Source organism: Abramis brama (genome assembly GCF_963993115.1).
Source record: "Abramis brama genome assembly, chromosome: 2".
NCBI lineage: Eukaryota > Metazoa > Chordata > Actinopteri > Cypriniformes > Leuciscidae > Abramis > Abramis brama.
The window spans coordinates 15,469,307-15,475,306 of record NC_139964.1 but is presented as its reverse complement, the minus strand read 5'-3'; positions in this window follow the sequence as shown (position 1 = coordinate 15,475,306).

Genomic DNA, 6,000 nt, shown 5'->3' with positions numbered 1-6,000 from the left:
TTAAGACCGGGGTAAAGCAAGGGAAACTACAATTTACCTCAACAAGGCGACATAATGAACAACACTCGTCTCATTCGTGGAGGTGGAAAAACAAGTTTTGTGAGATACAATATTTATTGCATTACAATTTAAATGCAAAAGAAAAGGCATGAGAATCGGCTGTTTTTGTCAATTTTAAGTTTTAATTTAAAATGTTTGCGATTTTAATATAGGTAGGCTACATGGTTAAATATTTTACCACTTGCTTGAGCAACTTAATATATAAATCTATAAGTAATGCATTGAATAATACGTTGTTTAAATTGTGTTTTAACGTGAATACGTCTATTAAAGAGTGTATGTGTATCAGGGGGGTGGCCCGGTGGCTAGAGCCACTGCCCTTCTGCCCTCATCAGCTGAGGTGCCCCTCTCGCCCCCCCTCCCTAACCCTCCAGAGGATTCCCATAAAAACGTTCTGTTATCGCTCCGCTAAAGATCCACTGATTCCGCAAATCCGCTCCATGTTTTCCTGCTCGCTCCGCAGCATCACTCGCAGACAAGCATGTGCCCGCTCTCCGACGACAGTTTCAGAATAGAATGTCGTCCCATTGACAGGTCGATTACAAATTAAAATCCACATTACAGACAGTGCTTGATCCACGAAATTAGTATTTTGGTAATTTGATTTTGTATTTCTGTCTGTAATGTTTTGCTCCTGGTCTTCAAATAGTGCTAACAACTTGTGCAAAATATCCATGTTCTTGGAAGAAAATTTGAATTCTTGTTCAGTCAAATTATTTTACCTGATCTAATCTAATATAAAAAACACTAATAAATAAATAACATTTTCTGTTGTCGGCAGATTTTGTAGACAAAAAACAATGCCTCCACAAAATTAGAAGACAGAGTGAGAAAGAGCAAAGACAGGTTAAAGCCCATTCAACATTGCAAACATTGATTCAAAGTTCTAGAAAGCCAGTGGGTAAATTATATATAGCCTATAGAATATTTAGCAGACAGTTTTTCACACTTTAACTCCTGCAAATATATTTCCCATTATAATCAATTGCCTTAGTTGATACTAGTATCTATGTATAACATATTTCTAATATTTTAATAAGACCATATTAACATTATGCATAATAAAAAGGTAATATACTATAAATTATCTAAATGAGTTCTAATCTAAATGAATAGTACCTTAGTACAAGGTGGCTAAAGGCACACCCTAAGAAACATTTGCTTTTCACTACTCCCATAGTGTATGATTGCAGAAAAGTATATGTTTGAAAATTGATGAGCAACAGATTTTGTGTGAAAATAAATCATAAAGGTGGTTTGTTAGTTTAAATATCGTATTAATGTATGAGGTGGCAAGGAGGTACACACGGGGTAAAGCCAGCACGGTATAAAAGACACACAGTATTGATACTTTAGCTAAATTAAAATGCTTTTAATAATGCATAAGTTGATAATTGTTCAAAACAATCACTTTAGCAAAGTTTATACTATTTTTGGGGTTATTTTGATAAATTAAATAAATAATGTTTGTTCAATAAATATACTGTCATCAAAATTTACTTAAAAAATACAGAAACAAAATAATTTGAAAAACTAAAAGATTCTTGAGATCTTTGTATTTAAAACATTTAAAAAAAAAAAAACATAAAATATTAGATCAAATTAGTACAGAATCAACTTTGCCGCGATCAAGTCAAGGATCAGCCAAATTTTCAAGTCCATCATCAAAAGCATTTATGAAAAAAAGTGCTGAGCTGAATTTGTGCCATCGAGTGGTCTAAAAGAGAATTAAGTCAAATGTGCATTTTACCCTGGTGTGACTTTATAACTGTTGTAACCTAATATCATTTCAATTTATACTGTAACTGTATAATATTAAATTAAATGTCTAATTCTTCCATTTAAGATGAGGCAGCTCAGAGAGTGCGGGAGAGCCCACTGAGCACTAAAAGAGTTGTTATTAATTCTCTATATTAAGATGATACTGCCTCAGAGTCAAACTCCTTATAGTGCCCCCTTTTTTGGTTTAAGCCACTGCCCCTCAAAATGTCTGTGCATGGCCCTGATGTGTATAGAGAGAATCGCAATGCTGACAACTTTTTTTTTTAATAAAATTTGCTGATAACTTCTGGATTTGAGAGTAAAATAGTGAGTAAGCGTTTGTGGCACAGCCGCGGATCAGTTACGCACTGCAAACGCAGCATATGTGAAAGCACTATAGCATGCTGCTCCTGCACCGCATACACACTGCACACAGAATATGTGTGAAACAGGCGTTAACCTCTGCTTTCTCATCTTACACATCACACTCCACTGTTATGGTGGCCATTTCAGTAGATTTACTCACTAACATTGTTGTGGAAACATAATAAGCATGGACACTAAAATATGGCAGTATCGTGCTACAGCGCACATCAGCTGCAGTTCTGGCGCCTCAGTCCCAATACTGTACCGGCATGTTAATGCAGCGGTAGAGTTACACTCACAGGACACTGCACTTATTCACAACCACAAAAGTTCATTATTTGCTTGTGCTTTAAAGCTTTGCTGGGTAAACATTTCATTGGCGTTCTGTGTACGCCCCAAAGTGTGCATGCAGTCAAACAGCACCAAACTGAACTCATGTAGGGTCAGACCATCTGCTAGCGATGGAAAAAAAATGCGCAAAACAAGCCACTTTGAAATTTTGCTGTTTTCATGAATACAAAAGTTGGGTGACCCTCCCCCTAGACTAACAAAATTTGGATGACCCTCCCCTCAACAAAGAATAAAAAGACATGAACCTCCCCTACACTCTCAGAAAAAAAGGTACAAAAGCTGTCACTGTGGCGGTACCTTTTCAAAAGGTACACCTTTATACCTAAAGAGTGCATATTAGTCCCTCAAAGGTACATATTGGCACCAAAAGTGTACATATTAGTACCTAAATGGTACATATTAGAACCCTTTTGAAGGGTACTGTCCCAGTCACAGCATTTGTACCTTTTTTTCTGAGAGTGTATTTTCCTCCGGTGGTCCATTCCTTAAATACCGAACGGTCCCTTACTTCAATGAGCTCATTGTTTTTGCCTTAAATTATTACATTGTTTCAATTAATACATTTTTAGCTAACTGTGATTTTGTATATGTACATTTCTGAAATGCATAACTTAGACAGTTTCCTCTGATAACAGATCACTCTAAACTGTAATGTGGACTCGTTTATTTTCTGTAAAGCTGCTGTGAAATGATGTGTATTGTGAAAAGCGCTATACAAATAAATGTGAATTGAATTGAATGCTGTATTATAGATATATGTTATGCTGATGTGGGTCAGAATGGCTCCTCCTCTTCCTCTGATCTTCTTTCTGCTCATGATTCACGGTGAGTCTCTCTTACATTCACATTAGAAACACTCTGATGTTTTATTTAAGGCCTCATGAGCGGCTGATCTGCACTTTCTTCTGTCCTGTTCTCATATATTTCTCTCTGAAACAGGAAGTTTGTGTTGAACTTGTCAAACGCTCGTCCCGTTTAGAAATGTCCAATAGTCTTTTGCTACTTGCTAGTCAGTGTCACATGGTTTAGGGGGAGGGACTTTCTCGATGTTCAGAGCATTTGATTGGACAGAAATCACTGTAGCAGCAGATCATGAATATGTTTGGCTCGAGTTCTCAGAAGTGAATGTGTACATGTTAAATATTTATCATGTCAAAGGAGTTCACTAGCATAAATGAGCTCTGAGCTGATAGATAAGAACTAAAAGCCACAAAACTAATATTTTGATGTCATTGGGTATTTAATAAATCAACTTTGATTATTTTCTTCATCTTATTTTTCAGATATTTCATTATTTGAGAGTGTGTCATGTTGCTCGTGGCTGATTTCTTGGTTCTCTCTTCACTCCTCTGTCTCTGTACGTTTACTTCTGCTTTTCTGCAACACCGTCCATCAAAGCTCATCAAAAAATCACTGTAGGACAGGGCTGCCAACTTTTGAGTTCCCTTTTGAGGAAACGTCACATTTACAAGCGCCATTTACGTGAGAGTGTGTGAAACGTGTCGATTAGAGTCTCAGGCTGAATGTGTGACAGTTCACAGCCCTGCTCTAGCACTAGATCATGAATATATTTTGCTCTTGTTCTCGGAAGTGAATGTGTATATGTTAAATATTTATATTGTCATATTCCAGGATTTACAGTTTTTCTGAATTGCTAAAACACTAAACCCACTTCTCTGAACCAAATTCTCAATAGCCTAAACCAATGTGTTGAATAAATCACTCTTTCTGTAAAACATTAAACAAGTTCAGGAAGTTAAAACACTGTTTGCAAATCTCATGCACTCTTTTGCAAAACTCAAAACACATTCTATGCAAATATTTGAAATTGGCCCAATAAATATATTTTAGTTAAATATATGTAAATATATATTTTATTTTTTTGAAAATATATTTTAGTTAAATATGTGAAAATATTTGTCAATATATTTACTAACAACATATACAATGAGGAAAATAAGTATTTGAACACCCTGCTATTTTGCAAGTTCTCCCACTTAGAAATCATGGAGGGGTCTGAAATTGTCATCGTAGGTGCATGTCCACTGTGAGAGACATAATCTAAAGAAAAAAAATCCTGAAATCACAATGTATGATTTTTGAACTATTTATTTGTATGATACAGCTGCAAATAAGTATTTGAACACCTGAGAAAATCAATGTTAATATTTGGTACAGTAGCCTTTGTTTGCAATTACAGAGGTCAAACGTTTCCTGTAGTTTTTCACCAGGTTTGCACACACTGCAGGAGGGATTTTGGCCCACTCCTCCACACAGATCTTCTCTAGATCAGTCAGGTTTCTGGGCTGTCGCTGAGAAACACGGATTTTGAGCTCCCTCCAAATATTCTCTATGGGGTTTAGGTCTGGAGACTGGCTAGGCCACGCCAGAACCTTGATATGCTTCTTACAGAGCCACTCCTTGGTTATCCTGGCTGTGTGCTTCGGGTCATTGTCATGTTGGAAGACCCAGCGTCGACCCATCTTCAATGCTCTAACTGAGGGAAGGAGGTTGTTCCCCAAAATCTCGCAATACATGGCCCCGGTCATCCTCTCCTTAATACAGTGCAGTCGCCCTGTCCCATGTGCAGAAAAACACCCCCAAAGCATGATGCTACCACCCCCATGCTTCACAGTAGGGATGGTGTTCTTGGGATGGTACTCATCATTCTTCTTCCTCCAAACACGTTTAGTGGAATTATGACCAAAAAGTTCTATTTTGGTCTCATCTGACCACATGACTTTCTCCCATGACTCCTCTGGATCATCCAAATGGTCATTGGCAAACTTAAGACGGGCCTTGACATGTGCTGGTTTAAGCAGGGGAACCTTCCGTGCCATGCATGATTTCAAACCATGACGTCTTAGTGTATTACCAACAGTAACCTTGGAAACGGTGGTCCCAGCTCTTTTCAGGTCATTGACCAGCTCCTCCCGTGTAGTTATGGGCTGATTTCTCACCTTTCTTAGGATCATTGAGACCCCACGAGGTGAGATCTTGCATGGAGCCCCAGTCCGAGGGAGATTGACAGTCATGTTTAGCTTCTTCCATTTCACCTACGATGACAATTTCAGACCCCTCCATGATTTCCAAGTGGGAGAACTTGCAAAATAGCAGGGTGTTCAAATACTTATTTTCCTCACTGTATAAGAGGTGGAAGAGTGTGTGTATAAGAGGAGGAAGAGTGTGTGTATAAGAGGATGAAGAGTGTGTTAGAGGAGGAAGAGTATGAGTTAGAGGAAGAGTGTGTGTATAAGAGGAGGAAGAGTGTGAGTTAGGGGAGGAAGAGTGTGTATAAGAGGAGGAAGAGTATGAGTACAAGAGGAGGAAGAGTGTGAGTACAAGAGGAGGAAGAGTGTGTGTATTAGAGGAGGAAGAGTGAGTATAAGAGGAAGAGTGTGAGTATAAGAGGATGAAGAGTGTGAGTTAGAGGAGGAAGAGTATGAGTATAAGAGGATGAAG